This window comes from Psammomys obesus, unplaced genomic scaffold (genome assembly GCF_907164565.1).
Source record: "Psammomys obesus unplaced genomic scaffold, mPsaObe1.curated_primary_1811, whole genome shotgun sequence".
In the NCBI taxonomy this organism is placed as follows: Eukaryota; Metazoa; Chordata; class Mammalia; order Rodentia; family Muridae; genus Psammomys; species Psammomys obesus.
In genome coordinates this window covers 231,674-248,250 of record NW_026591450.1, presented here as the reverse complement: position 1 = coordinate 248,250, position 16,577 = coordinate 231,674, and positions in this window count along the sequence as shown.

Here is a 16,577-nt window from a genome sequence, read left to right as displayed (position 1 = left end):
TTGGGAGGGGGTCTCTCTGACGGAAGATACCCTCCGGGGATCTTTCAATGGTCACACACGGGGTCACTTCTGAGCTCATCACTGATGGCAGGGGAAAAAAAAAAAAAAGAAGAAATCTTGAAAATTCAAACTTCCCGTTGTTGGTTCTTTAGGATGGTTTGTGTACCTTTGGGTTCTCAGTGAACACAGTTTGCTGAGGAAATGGGAAATGTCAACATGAGAGAGGCACTGTTTTCTTAATGATGGAGCCTGCGAGGCTTGGAGACCTAGATTAACATATAAACAGGTTAATTTGGAGAGGAGCTGAGCCGCAGCACTAGGCTGCTGCCGGGTGTCCTAATTATGAGCTTCTGTAATCATTCGGGGCTGTTGGGAAAAAGAAATCTAGAGCTCGAGAAAACTGAAACCCAGGAGGTTCAGGGACATGCCCAAAGGGGTCACAGGGCCACCAGAAATTTGTTCTGCGTTTTGAAGGCGCTAAGGATGTTATATACAATATCTCATTTATTTGGTAGATGTTTTTGTTTCTCGATAGAGTTTCACTGTACGCCCTGGCTAGCCTGGAATTCACTGTGTAGATCAGGCTTCTCACAGACTCACGGAGATCCGCCCCTGCCTCTGCCTCCCAAGTGCTGGGATTAAAGGTGTGCACCACCATTCCTGGCGAGGTATCTCTCAATTCTCTCAACAGCTTTGGGGAATTTTATGACTATTATCACCAAATTAGTTAGGCGAAGAGAAACTACCTGAACCACAGAGAGAAATTAAGCTTCTGCTTGCCCAGATAGACTCTCCTGGTGACCGGCAAAGTCAGCTGAAGCAGATTGAGAGTGTTTTGCCCAGTTCACAAACCCCAAAAGACCAGGAATAAACAGACTCCGCTGTAAATACATGAGGGTTTTTTTTTTTTTTTTTTTTTTTTTTATTGTACATTACAAGCTGTAGCTTGGGCCCACACACACCCACCACCAAAGCGATGGGAGCCGAGCACACGTGCCCAAGTTAGTTGGGTCATTTAAAGATTCTGGTCCATCCCAGCATGCCCAAGGCAGGGGCAATTCCTGCCTGGCAAGCATCTATTGGTCAAAATGCTACATTTTGAATCGATTGGCTATAAGATTCCCAGACCATTAATGACCTGGTGTCCCGCCCTGGGGGGGGGATGGTCCAGTTTCCTAGCAACTGTATCTCTAGTGGGTGGGGAAAGAATGCAGTGAGGCAGGCCCTTCCCTTCAGGGCATCACTGTACTTTACCTACCTAGTTCAGGCCTTAATAATAGCTGCTAACTTATCTTTTGGTCTCTCAAGAGCTGTGGTCAGTCTTGTTCCAAAGGACATCAGAAGGTCGTGGCTCATGAGAGTGAAGGTTGGGTGTCCTCTGTCTGTGTGTGTGAGAGAAAGAGGGGGAGAGAGAGTGAGTGTGCGTGTGCACAAGCGTGTGTGTGTGTGTGTGTGTGTGTGTGTGTGTGTGATAAAGATGTCCCTTTTAGAGCTGAACATCGACTGGTTAAAATCTTCTGCATTCACTGATTTGCTGTACAGAGAACCTTTCTAGCCACAGCTGAGGGTAGAACTAATCTGTGTATAAACATAACTATTTAGAAGACAGCTTGGCAACATGTCCTTTTAGCAAGATTTCAGTAGCAGAGTCTATGCATCCTGAGCCATGGGCTTTTGATCAGATTTATAGTACTAGGCACAAACTCCGTCCCGAGGAGCGGGCTTCCAGGCTTCCAGTAGGCCCTACCCCCATAGCCTCCCTGCCGTTATTGACCCTGTGGGCACATTGCGCCTGACGGGTGGGTGTTGTAGCACACAGGGCTCATCCTGGGTGAGAGACACCATTGGTGGCTTTCCTCCGCCAGCGCTCTGCATTCCTCAGCCTCTGAGCAGACTCTTTGAGGTGCTGGGGCCGATCCTAAGAACCTTATCACAACTTATCAGGACGTGTTCTACCACCGAGCTACACCCTCAGCCATGGATGTTCTCATCTTAAATTGGTAAAGAACATCTGAAGTTTGGCTCCCATTATTTTGCACAGAAGGCTGTACTTTTTTCTTTTCCTTTCTTTTTTTCTTTTTCTTTTTTCTTTTCTTTTTTAGACAGGGTCTCACTGTGTAGCCCTGGCTGTCCTGGAACTCACTCTGTAGACCAGGCTGGCCTCAAGCTCACAGAGATCCTCCTGCCTCTGTTTCCAAAGTGTTATAATCAAAGGCATGTGCCACCATGATCTTAGAGGCTGCATTTCTTAAATTGTGTGTGTGTGGGGGGGAGAGTAATTGTATAAGGTGTAATTAACATTCTAGGTAGCTACTGATCAGGCTTACTATGATCAAAGTCCATCCCACACACAAGCTGTCAAAATAGCAGTAAAAGTGGTATTAGCATTATGAATCAAGAGCTTAAAATGTACAAATGCCGTTTTCCCCCTCATTTTCCTTGCATTTGAAATTTATAGCATGTCTTACAGTGATTGACGTTGTATAGCTTTTCCTTAATTTAAAATTTTTAAGCATGCACATTCAGGTTGACATATCTGGAGGGAAATAGTTATGTTCTCAGCTGGCAAAAAAATATATATTTTTTGTCCTTTATTTAAAAAAAAAAAAACCCTCAGCAATTGGCAGTGCAGTTTCCAGATTTATCCTGAAATTTGTATAGCCTTGCTTAAGCTGTTTGGACAAGATAAATGTGGAAATTTATTTTCAGTGTCACAAATTTTGGTTAGGCATTTTCCCCGGTGCTTTATGCTGACTGAGCATGCTCTGACAAGAAACTCAGTGCGGGCAGTTACCCAGAGCCTGTAAGAAATCTTATGTAGGGAGGGTTGGAGTTGGGGAGAACAGAAAAGCAGCCTGTAAAAGGGTCTCTCTCTCTCTCTCTCTCTCTCTCTCTCTCTCTCTCTGTGTGTGTGTGTGTGTGTGCGTGTGTGTCTGTCTGTCTGTCTGTCTGTCTTCCAGGGCCTCACTATGTAGCCCTGGCTGGACTGGAATTTCCTACAGAGAGAAGGTTAGTGTAGTGGATGTTTTGGTTTCTTTAAAAACTCAGTTATGTTATGTAAACAGGTTTTTGTTTTAATCCCAAGTATGGGATATGGAGTTGCTTGTCCACAGCTGATAACAGCCTCCTGTGGTTCAGAGAGTGGCGTGGTCTTCTCCAGCTGGAGTTGGTGGCATTCTGTGGACTCTAGGAGAGTATAAATACAAAACCTCAGAGAGTGAGAAAGGGAGGTATTTGAGGAGATTGACAGATAGAGACAATGCTTTGAGGACATGAGTGGAGACATGAGTGCTGGTTACCTGGACTGCTGGATAGCCTGACCTCTGAGATTAGTATTACCCCAAAAGAACCCTATGACCCTACCCAGCCAAAATTAGTCTGAAGAGGTCTATGTTGCTGTTCCCTTTTAACCTTCTTTCTCTCCTACCTAGTTGAGAGGTTGGGAGGAAGGTAGAGGCTTACGGAACCCCAAATAAAGTAGAGTTTAAAAATAGCACCGACAGGTTAGTCTTGAACTCACAGAGGTCTGCCTGCCCCTGTCTCTCCAGTGTTGGGATTGAAGCCATGCTCAGCCATGTCCAGCCTGGGGCTTCTCTTCTTGAAGCATCTTCTTACCCTGTCCTCTGATAGTATCTTCCTAGCAAAATTGCAGGATCATTCTCTCAATCACCCACATTCTTCCTCAGATTAAGACACACGAAAGCACATAGCTCCAGGATGTTGTGAACATGTTAGGGAAGACACAACTAATACTCAGCATGACCAAGCCTTGGGTTTGATCCTCAGAACCACAAGACAGAGCAAAGAGAGGGCTGTGACAACTTTGTTTATTAATGTAGGAAAAATATCTGGGGTACAGGGACCAAAAGTTCTTAAATATGTGATTCAGTCAACTAAGTTATCATACTCATGCTCATCGAGGACATCGTGGACCCTGGTGATTTGATATTTGCATCTCTGATGTTATCCCTATGAGCAAGGGCTTTCCGAAGGCATCTTATTAAAACAGCATTTGATCCAATCACTCTGTCTCCACCAACATTTAAGCTTCTGTAGGTGTGGCTCAAGCTATCCTTCTTGTTCACCCAGTGATACATAGCACCACCCAAGGACATTCCTGGTGAGCTGACCTCTGTCCCTTACACACCTCCTCAAGGGGCATAAAGGAACCCTGGTGAAAACACAGAAATGCTGTTGAATGGAAGCTGGAAAACCACAGGGGTTTTCTCCTGTGACCTAGTGGGCTTTGTTTTTCGGTCGTCTCAGAGAAGCCAACTACTTCCTCCCTTCTTGAGCCTCTCAGACAATATTCTCTCAGGACTGAAGGACCGGAAGAAAGCCCTGCACATCATTTTGTGACCAGCCTTTCTGTGGACCCCATATGGATGCTGATGCTCAGTATCCCTCAGTCCTGTTCAGTTGTTTACATTAGAAAATGGCTTCCATGCCTTTTCAACTTTTAATTCACACAGAAGTCATCCTTCCTAAGTGGATCCCAGAACCCTGATCACGTGAATTCTGGAACCACTCCTGGTTGCAGAGCGTAGGGTTTGCCTTGCCCTGAAGAAGCGAGACATCTCTGGGAGTCATCTGCCTGATAACCATCAGTTTCTCCCTTCAGTTGCCTCCTCATCATCTTTCCTTGTGCACCTTACGAAGCCGGCTCACTACACTCTAGCAGAGATCTGCAGCAGTGGTTCTGACGGCTGACTGCCCGAGAGCCTCATGGGCATGAGCAAACAGCACATGTGAGAAGACAAAACAGAGTTGGGGAGAGCGTGGGCCCCACCTCTGCGCTTCTGAGTTCACAGCTGGCTGTGCCGCGTGATCACGTCTCCAAGCCAGTTTTCTACAGCCTTCTTGATTCCAATTAATCGGAAGCAGTTTACAGCACTTTGTGACCACCCATTCCAGTTACTAAATGGTCCTCGTGCCAGGAGCCTAGACCCAGAGAAACACATCTATGTGTAGGACGACTGGAGCTCCAGAGACTGTGAACCGTTGCTGCTTCTCCTGAGCTCACGATAATCCAGCTCTATTGGGAGAGTAGCTATTTCTTCAAAGATATTATAAAATTATGCTTATGCACTCGTTTGTGTGCATGTGTGTTTTTGTGTGTGTGTGTGTGTATGTTTATGTGTGTGTTTGTGTGTATGTGTTTTTGTGTGTGTATGTGTGTGTTTTGTGTGTATGTATGTATGTGTATGTGTGTAGATGTGTGTGTGTATATGTGTATATATCTGTGTATGTGTGTGTATGTAGCTGTGTATGTGTGTGTGTCTTTGAGTATATGTGTCCCCTCACTTACCACACACAATACATCCCTTTTTGAATGTGGAGGTCAGGGGTCAAATTGAGATAGTTGGTCCTCTCCTTCCACCGTGTGGGTCCTGGGGATCAAATTAGGGTTGCTGGGATCAGAAGCAAGTGCCTTTACACACTGAACCATCCTACCATCCCCGAAATGATTATTTGCCTTGTGCTTTGGCTTCTTCATTTGTGAAACTTGAAAGTCACAACTGCAGAATCCTTGGATGGACACACTTGGGACGTCTACTGTAATAGTCACTAAATCCAGCCACCTGCGGACTTGCTGTTGGCAACTTGCAAACCAAAATATCTTCTTTTTACTGTTCAATGGGAAATGAAACCCTAAAGCACCTTCTTTGCCTAGACACGATTTATATGGGAAGCTGATTTATTGGCTGGCCTTACTCCGAGAATCTGGCAGTGGGCGATCCCTGGGCAGGCCACACAGTCTTCTTCACCATCAATAGATGCTGTTCACTCAAGTTATACCAGATGTTGTGGAGATGAATCTAAATGTTTATATATATATATTGAAATCCACACGATAATCTTGAGTTGGGTATCATTATTATTTTATAAATAAGAAAATGGAGACACAGAGAAAGTTATCCAATGACACGGTGGGTGATGCTGGAATTTTCCTGAGCCCCAGCACTAGATGTGATCTGTGTGAGGAGAACCTGACACATGGACTCCATACCGCTTCAGATGTGATCTGTGTGGGGAGAACCTGACCTATGGATTCCATATTGCTTCTACTACACAGATATACTGGTCACTGTTTTTCCAGCTGTGTAACCCAGTCTGCCCCTAGGATGTGTGCTCTAAAAGGCTTGTTTGTTAGGGGTTGGGCAGGTCCTCTGTGCATGCAGACGCCGAACTCTGGGCCCTGAAATCGGGTTGTAGTCCGGACATGGGCATTGTCATGGACCTTGATCAATGTTGTGTAAACTTTGCTCCCCAATTATTTCTGGTTGGTTAATAGCATTGCTGATAGCTTATTGCTATGCGAGAGAGGAGAGAAGAAGGAAGAAGAGGTAGAGAAAGGACATGGTGATTAAAACTGACCTGATGGAGCAGAAACAGCCCAGGCAGGACCAATATGGCAAGTAACTTGACAAGTGTGGCTGGGAAATAGGAAGACTAGCATAGAGGATTAGTATAAACAGGTATCTACCCGGTGGTGGTGCCTAATGCTTATTAATAAATCTTATAAGTCTCTGTCTCATTTATTTGTAAGCTAAAGCAGGTGACTAACAAAAGTTCCCCCCAAAACATAACCTATCATCTCACTTGTTTTTTAAATGATTTATTATTATTATTATTATTATTTTATATGCATTGGTGTTTTGTCTGCATGGATATCTGTGTGAGGGTGCCAGATCCCCTAAACTGGGGTTGAAGATGGTTGTGAACTACCATGGAGGTGCTGGGAATTGAACCCAGGAGCTCTGGAAGAGCAGCCGGTGCTCTTAACCAATGAGCCATCTCTCCAGCCCCAAAAAGGCTTCTTCTTCTTCCTCTCCTTTACTTACTTTGCCGTGTCAGAACCAGAGACCAGATAACTTAGAAACAATTCAAGCTTGCTTGGCACTAACATCGGTGCATTATAACATGGTATTGGCATTACGTGGTGACACAGGAAGGATGCTCCCTTGCCTCTAAAGGCTTCTAATGAAGTCACTATGCCCTCATCTAATCTTGATCACCACGTCCACAAAACATTAATGTGGACTTGAGCATCACACCTCGACCAGCAGCTTTTGGGGGCTATATTTACAGTTTAGGTTGAGTTAGCCTACCATCCTACTGTTACATTAAACCTGAAATTCCTAGCACATTTATCTCTGAACCTGTGATTTTTCTTAGGCTGATCCCGAGGGAGAATGGAGCATATAAAATAAGCAAAGTAAGACACGCCGCACATGTCTGCTGTTCTTTATGATTTTATTTTCACACTGTGTCCGTGGGACCCTGAGCACAGCATTTCAGGGGACCCATGAGGCCTGGAGTTCAGTGAGACTCCAACTAATTAGAAGTGAAGAGTATCGAATCTCTGACTGAGTAGTCAGCAGGGGTATTACAAACTCTGTCCTTGGAACCAGAAACTCGACCATACAGATGAGAACAGAAAGACATGAGCACCAAGAGACATGGGATCCTGTCACGGACTTTGCCACTTCATTGCTTCCCTGGGTTAACCAGCTCCTTATGTTTCAAATGCCAGCATGTAGGGAGAGATGGGGTCGGTCCATCCACAGTTCCTCCTCCATTCATTCCATAAAGCTGGCAAAAGAGTGTCAGTAGGATGCATGAATATCACAAAGCAAAACAAAACTTTTGAGTTTATTTGGGGGCAACGTTTCCACTGTTCTGGTAACAAAACATAGCAAATGTACAAGATTCAAAGTGTGAACGGTAGTATCTATGACCCTGACATATGAACTAAATATCCGTGTTTGTGTACTTAGGAATGACTAACACACCAGACATGGTGGCACATGCCTTTAGTCCCTGCACTCTGGAGGCAGAGGCAGGCAGATCTTTGTATGTTCGAGGCTAGCCTGGTCTACACACTGAGTTCCAGGAGCTCCAGGGAGAGCTGATCAGAGAAATCCTATCTCAAAAAACAAAAACAAAAACAAAAAAGAATGAGTAACACTGTATAGGATCCATGGACCTGTTTAGTTCCTGATCCAGCTTGGTCCCAGCATGGCCCTTTGTGATACTGGGACTCTGACATAGTTTACATTAGACAAAACACAGGACCTAAAGAGTCATGGGTGACAGTGGAGATCAGCTCCAGATGCCAACGACAGCTTTTCTCTTTTTTCTTATATCTTCTGTCTTAGGAGTACCCCCAAAGGCAGATACCACACTTTATTTTTCCCAGCCCTGCACCTCTTACCATCTATATGAAATTTAACATCTTGGGTATGTGATAAAGTCTTCCAATGAACAGGTGTACCAGTGAGTGTGTGGCTAAACTACTCTCTTCACGTCTTCTATTCCAGCCCTATTGGAAAGAGTTAAGCAAAGTGAAGCATGGTCATGTCTTCTCCTTGTGGGTGGACATGACGATGAGTCAGCTTGACTTGAGACAGTCTTACTTTGAGGAGTGCACGTTAATCACACAGTGACCACACAGCCGGAGCTGCCCAGCCCAGGTCTGCCTCTTGTCTGTAATTATGGAGCCATAAATATCTTCAGGGTCTGGATGATAAGGTGCATCGCAGGAGAAACTGCTTCCAAGCAGTGACTGGAAGATGCCGGATATGGGGTTCCCCGAAACACAGGGGGACATGAAAGGACAACAAACACTCCTGAAAATCCTTGTCTGCTACCAAATTCTAGGGGACAATACTTATGTGCAAATTTATTTTAAAGTTAAAAGCTGAGAGTGTTGGCATCTAACTGCAACCCCAGCAGTAAGGAGGCTGAGGTAGGAGGATGGCAAGCATAAGGCCAGACTGGATACATGAGACCCTATCCCAACTGCTCCTTCCTACCGCCATTTCATAAACATGGTTAGTGCTCAACAAACACATTCCATCATACTAATTTCCTTCACTGTCTTTAGTTATCCATTAGAAACATCTTCCTTCGTATTTTTAATTTTTATTTATGTATATTCATGCCTCTTGTGCATGTGTATCAGAAGGGGAAGGAGGAGGAGGAGGAACTGGATCCTCCCAGAGTCTCTGGGCATGGGTGCTGGGAGTGGAATGCAGGCATTCCGGAAGAGCAGTGAGCACTAACTCCTGCCCTCGCTCACCATTTTCTAGTCTGGTTGCCTGGGAAAAGAACAGAGGTGACCTGCAGCGCACCATGGGTAATCCTGTAGTGATAATTAACACTTGCCAGTTCGTCTTGCAACCTTTAGATTCATAAATCCGGTAGGTGCATTAGAAAGCCATTCTGGCTTAGAGTCTTTATTATGGTGGTGGGACTCCGAGGAGCAGGACCGAGCTTTTCTGTGGGCAGATAATTTGTTCATGCCTAGAACTCATACCGTCTTCATTTTTATTAGTAAAATTTTCCAGAGAGTAAACTTTATGTAGAAACGATAATTAAAACGTATTTTGTATGTGACCCATGGTGTCCTGCCTCATGATTGGAAGTTTATTTCACAGGTTCTATCTGCAACTTTACACGCATTTTTCTAGTTTTACTTTTTAGGAAAAAAAAAAAAAAGAAAGAAAGAAAGTTGGCCAGAGAGCAAGAAGAAACGGTTACAGGGTGCTAGAGAGATGGCTCAGTGGTCAAGCAGGCTCACTGCTCTTGCAGAGGACCTGGGCTAGGGTCCCAGCACCCACACAAGGCAGCTCACAACTCCCTGTAACCCCTTCTGTAACTGCTCTCTGACCTCTGCATGCCACGTGGCGCCCATAAACTCACACAGCTACACAAACATACACATAATAAATTAACCCCCCCCCCCCCCCCCCCCCACAGTTTCTCTGTGAGGCCCTTATTGTCCTGGAACTTATTCTGTCCACCAGGCTGGCCTGGAACTCGTCTGCTCGTCTCCGGCTCCTGAATGCTGGGACTAAACATACGTGCCACCAGTGCCTGGCCAAACCTTTTCAAACAGATTTACAATGGAAATGGTCATCCTCTCCACTTCTTTTATTCTTTTGCAGTGTTGTTGCTGGATGGAACTCAAGACCCCAAACGTGTTATGTAAGCATGTCACCCTTGAGCTACATGCGCAGTCTTCACGTCTTTATCCCTATTTCGAAGGGCCAGCACCCCTGTAGAGACAGAAAGAGGAACTGGCGAGTGACAACAAAAGCAGACAAAAGGCAGCCTGAAGGGCACGGTGAAAGAGGCCACATTCTGAATCTAAAGACAGCGCAGGTACACACGGGCTGACCAGGGAAGGCGGGAAGTTTTCATTGCTTTTCTTTATTTAACAACATGTTTTCTCTGTGCACCAAGCTTAGAATTCCAGAACAGTGTTTAAATATAATTTTTTAAAAAATAGCACTTGCGTTTTGCCAGAGGAAAGGAGTCCAAAATTTTCATTCCAAGGTTGGCAAACATGCCAGAGCTTGTCTGAGGGAGTTCTTTAGCCTTTGATGAGAAGAGGCTCTTAGGATCACCTGGGGAGTTATTCTAAATTACACAGGGTACCACTCCCATCCTGACCTATTCCTTCCTGCCTCCCCTACCAAGCGGACACTTGGAAATTCTTTGATATTCACCGTAGGAGAGAGGGTGCCCTCACATAATCGACCACCAGGGGGCACCCTCTCCAACTCGGCTCATTTCCGTCTGGGCAGGAGGCTGTGGTTTTCAATCCTGTCAGCGCTGAGTGTGGTTTTTGTTTTGTCTTGTTTGTTTGTTTGTTTGTTTGTTTGTTTTGGTTTGTTTTCCCCTTAGGAAATGGCCTTTACATAAAATAAAATTACTGTATGTGTATTACACATAAAACTTGGGTCTGTGGTGGCACATGCCTTAAATTCCAGCACTGGAGAGGCAGAGGCGGGCGGATCTCTGAATTTGAAGTCAACTGGTTGCAGGACAGCCAGGGCTATCTAACAGTGAGACCCTGACTCAGGGATGCAGGGTGGGAAGGGAATCCCAAGAAGATTAGAATGGACATTGCCTCTGGGGAGGGGCCTGCCTTAAAGTCACAAACCATGATAGACCCCAGAAAACACACACACACACACGCACACACACACACACAACACACTCATCAACAACTCATATCCTGCTGTAATGCCAATAATAAAAACAAAAGAGCAACTCATAATAAGTTGTGTTTTACTAAAGAAAGTTTATGTATAAGCAGAGCAGAAAATGGGTAACAAAGTACTCTTTAATTAGAAGCAACCCTCCCCAACACACACAAACACAGTGTTTCTGTGAAGCCTTGGTTGTGCTAAAACTTGTTCTGTAGGCCAGGCTAGGCTTGCACTCACAGGGATCACCTGCCTCTGCCTCCCAAGGGCTGGAATTAAAGGTGTGAGCTACCATGGCCGAGTCTGGAAGCAACAGCTTAAAATGCAGACAAATGCAGGTGTGTTATCGTGACCATTCCAACCCCTTGAGTGGCACTGACTCATTTGAAACACTCAGAAGAAAGAACAAGGTATAGTCCCAGCTAAGGTGGGAAGCTGGGGCAGGAGGATTCCATGAGCTCAGGAATGAGGTTAGCTTGGGCAACACAGCAAAAGAGAGGGGGGGGGGGAAGGGAAAGGAACGGAAGGGAAGGAGTGTGGGTGAAGGCAGGGAAAGAGATGGGGTGGAAGAGGGCAGAGGAAAGGATGAGGTGGGGGCAGAAAGGGGACAGGACAAAGGAAATTCGGGTCAAGTCCACATCAAAAGGCTCAGAGAACAAATAACTTTGGCAGGATTTGGAACCACGTTTTTCTGTTTTTCTGCCCCAGCTCTTGCCACCAGATCACACTGCTTTTTGACAAGGAGGTGATGATACAGCTATAAATGGTGCTGAGTATATGACTTCAAAGACCGTCGTGTAAGTCTCTGCAAGGTAAGAAAAGTTGACCCCTGCGGTGGATACTACAAATACAACATGGTTCCCGTGCACAGAGGTGATTGAGGGGTCCAGAGCCACATTGAGGAGGGGGAGGGGAACTGAAGCAACAGAGAGACTGGCAAGTGCAGGAGGCCACCATCTCCTTTGACTGTCAGGGTGGAAGGTTACCAGAAGTTGCAGATCACCCTGGGACAGGCAGGGATGCCATTCCACGAAGAAGACTGGCGGCTGCTGGAGAGGCCTCCTGAAGCCCACAAGAGAGGGCTATGTTGCTTTCTCTCTTCCTGGCCCACTCCAATCTCCTGGCAGCCCCTCCCCCTGTCCAAATCCTGTCAGCATTTGCAGAAGCCTGGACAAGCACTCTTGTGCTGGTCACCTTCTGTTAATCCCAAAGACTGAAGGAGGACCACCGACTCCATCATGGCCAATTAATGAAAGCATGCCATTAATCAAAGCAAGCTTTTTATTCCTATACCTTGGCTGCCTCCCTAAGGCAGGATTCAAGAGGTCAGCATGGATGTCAGGAAGACAAGGTTTTTATAGCTCAGGGGTAGGGGGTTTCCAAATGGGGGGGGGGTTTGGCAAGCACAATAGGCTGAGTTCCAGGAGCAGGACATAAGCATAACAAGTTAGTCATAACAAGTTAGTCATAACAACCTCCCGAAACAAAGACATGATGTCAAGGTGGGCATAAGGTAGCCATAACAGCAGGTTGTCACAACAACTTTTTGAAATGTAGGTAGGGTTGCAAGATGATTTCAATAGCTTTTTGAAAAAAAAAAAAAAAAAAAAAAAGACATGTACAGAACCATTTGTAGTTAAGGTTACAGGTTACAGGTGGAATGTGGCCCACTTCTTAAGAAACAGGTTTAATCGTAAACAGAAATGAGCCTCGTTTGTCTTTTCTGTGAGATGGAGGCTGGCTGGTTCTTCACGTCAGAAGAGCGGCTGAGGAAAGGTCTGTGTCTGCGGGCAAAGGGGCCAAACAGGCACAGCATAAGGAAGTTATAAGCCATCAATCTTTAGACTAATTTGCACACTAATTTGATTTTTTTTCTCATTTAGACTAATTTGATTTAACAGATAAAACCAACCAACCATAAAAAGCTCTTTTCAAGTCATAGTTGACTTTCCAACGTCTTGCTCCCAGTTGGCAGAACTGAATGCATGTGAATCTGCGTGCTTGTGCGTGTGTGAAGGGAGGGGCTGGTGCGTTCGTGATTGCATGCCTGTAAGTGGTTGTGCGCGCGTGTGGTGTGTTGCATGTACAGTACCCATCTCAGGATGCACAGACATGGTGGCCAGTTGTCTTCTTCTCTCTCTCCACTTTACTCTCTTGAGACCCCCGTTGTTGAGAATAAAGGTGTCGGGCAAAATATGTTTATTATTAGCCCTATAATTAATATAGCAGTATCTAACCTGTTATCACAGTCAACAAGACACAGACACCTGTTAGATTTTATAATTGCCTTACTACACCTTGGGCTGGGCAGATATTTTCACCTACGCTATTTCAATAACACCCCCCCACACCCACACACACACACACTGCCATTCAATGCCATCTGCCTTAACTAGTCCTATCTGGGCTACCTTCCATCCATAATCTTATAAATACTTGCTTTTATTCTTCATTTGGATTGTTTCTTTCTATGCCACTTTCGGAGTCCTTTCTACTGGCCCGTGTGGTTCATTTCCACACTAGCTCATCACGGCTTCCTCCTCTCTCCTTTCTTCTCATCTGCCTTCTTCCTGTGCTTCTTCTCTGCCAAACCCCTCGAACTTTGGCGGAGCCTACCCTATTCAGCCCCGCCCAGGCTTAGGCTTTTAAATCAGCCAATCAGGAAGAATGTCTTAGGCAAGGTTAAACAGCAATACTTGGGGTACATAACAGTTTGCTCCTAAGGAGGAAGAATTTGGGGGGAGGGGGAAGGCAATTAACAAGTAGAAAGCACTGGGCCATACGCCAACAACCCCCAGAGCATATCTGTTTCTGCTAGGCTGCCTGGCCTGTGAGCTCCACCTCCATCCATCCCCTCCAGTGCTCAGACACGCTCTTCTTTTTACCTGGATGCCAGGGATTGGAGCTCAAGTCCAGGTGCTGGCAGTGCACGTGGCTGGCTCACTCTTCCGCGGTGAGCCACCCACCCACCCAACGAGCGTGTGGCCCTTTAAACTCGTGCACTCCCAGAAACCAGCAAAATAAACCAGTACCTAACAGCCCAGGCTAGGTGCGGTAGTACCAGATGACGCTAATGAGGAGGGGCGTTGTCCTCTTTAAAGGAAAAGGAAGTTGAGTACCAGTCAGTAGGCTTTTGGAAGACCACTGAAGCACTTTTGGGTAGACTTTTGCATGACTGTGTAAGGTCTGAAGAGGTGACCAGCTGTGCTAAGAGTTCTGGACATAATCCTTCAGGGATGTGAGGGTGTAGGAGTTCTAGGTCACGGGCAGCGGACTGCAGTCACCCCGCTGAGGGGTCTGGAGCGCCCTCTAGTGGACATGGCTAGCCAAGCGTGACTGTCGGCTTCTATTCTCTTCCCTGGCCCACAACCTAACCAAGTAGTGTCTTTTCCCTCCAAGGATTCGGGTTACGGATTATATTTGGTGTGTCTCACTTTCAGAAGATTTCCAGAAAAGTGCTTTGCAAAGTCCAGGCCTGTAAGTGCAGCAGAGTGGGGAGGTTTCCCGCGGGTCTGAGCTCAAGCCCTAACAAGACTTCTGTCGGAAGTGCACAGCTTTCCTCATTTACACAAACAAACAACAACAAAACAAACCCCCGGTTTCTCCTGCAGCTTCGGACAGTTCAGGCTAAGAAGGGTCATTCGGTTCCTAAGATTACAGACTTCGGAGCACAATTTTCCTTTAACATTTCCACGCCTGTCCAGCCTTAGGTCTAAGCCCCGCTGCCCTTACACCGTGCTGCGAACTGATCTCTCCCCTGCAAGGTCAGTGTCCTTTAGGAAAACACAGGATTTCCCCGCTGGCACCTTCTCCTGTCTACCTTTGCTTCCCCAAACGCCATGGCTAGATAGAGGACGGCTCGGGCTTGTCGTCAGGACACTTATTACCCAGCATCCAAAGCCTGGGACATTCTCCACACTTAGCATCTGTCAAAAGCACTTCACAGTCGGCAGGTGCGTCCTGCTAGTTGTTCATTTAGTCCGGATACATCCAGATTCTGTTTTCTCTGATCCTACAGGTGAGGAAGGAATCCGAGATTCAGGTCAAGTGCCTTGCCCAGGGAGCTGAACCCGTACTCAGGTTCCTCGGTGCGCTAAGGCGAACGCACGTGGCTGAGACTCGTGCAGGCCTAGGTTTGATTCCCGGCTCCGCCACGGAGGTTCAGCCGGCCTCGCGCCCGTGTCGCACTCTGAAGACGGGATTTCCAATTCGGGACTGTTACCGGAACGGTAAAGCGGGCAGCAGCAGCAGTGCCTGGCTCGGGGCCGCCGCCGTAACTATAAATGTGAGCTCCCTTTCAGACCCCAAGCTGGGAGAGCCGCTTCTCCTATTTCTACAGCGGCTCCTCCCTCTCGGAGCTGCCCAGGCCACTGGGGGTGCCAACTGTGGAGCGCCGTGCCGGCCTTGACGCTGCATCCGGTACCAGTGAGCCTTAAAGAAGCCCCGGGGAGAGCGGCGGCGAACCGAGGACGGGTGGCAGGAGTCGGATAGAGGGGGCTGGGCCAAGCGCAGAGAAAGCTGGCACCCACTGCAGAGCACCTTCTGCGTCCCCAAGCGGCCGACGCTCGCCCTCTTCCCTCCCGTCACCCCCGGCTTCTTCCTTTCCTAGCCAGCTCTGGCTGGTAGCCCCAGTGCATCCAAAGGCAAAGAGCGGTCCTTGGCGGCGAGGGCGGGTAGGCACGCGGGCTCTGCGTCCGGGCCGAGCTTCGGCCCCGCCCTCCTGCCCGCCCCGCCTCCCCGCCGGGCCTGCTGGCAGGGGGCGGGGCGGGGCCGGCTGGCAGGGGGCGGGGCGTGCGCGCCGGGCTCCGGGCGGAGGGGAACGCGCGTGCAGCTCCTCTCTGCCTGAGGCGCCGGGCAGAAGCCGCGGCCGCCGCTCCCTGCGGACCGGCAGTGGGCGGGGAGCGGAACGCGGGAGCCGGGCGCGAGCCGCCAGACAAGTGTTTTTTATTTTTTATTTTTTCGTGCGAGGCCGCGGCGGCTGCACCCCAGAGCCCTGAACGCACCGTGCAGGGGGATGCGAGCGGCCGCGGCGGCTGTGTCAGGAGAACCGGAGCGCCGTTGACCCGAGCGAGCGAGGGAGGAGAGGAACTCCCCCGGGGTTGGCCGAGTGCGGGGGAGGGGACGGCGGGAGCGCGGGGCGCACGCCGGGCGGGGCAGGGGGTCAGTGATGACCGGGCGCGCGGGGAGGCTGCACGCCGCCGCCGCCGCCGCCGCCCGGAGCATCTGCCGCCCGAGCTGCGGATCGCGGCCGCCGCCGCCGCCGCCCGGGCCATGGAGACGCTGAACGGCCCCGCGGGCGGCGGCGCCCCGGACGCCAAGCCGCAGCCAGCCGGCCAGCATCACCGCCACCACCACCTGCACCCGCTGGCCGAGAGGAGGCGGCTGCACCGCGCGCCCTCGCCCGCCAGACCCTTCCTCAAGGACCTGCACGCGCGGCCCGCCACGGCCGCCCCCTCCGCGGCCCGTGCCCCGACTCCCGCCGCTCCTCGCTCGCCCAGCCTCGCCGGGAAGGCGCCGCCGTCGCCCGGGCCCCCGGCCGCCCCCGGCCGCCTCTCCCGACGCAGCGGCGCGGTCCCC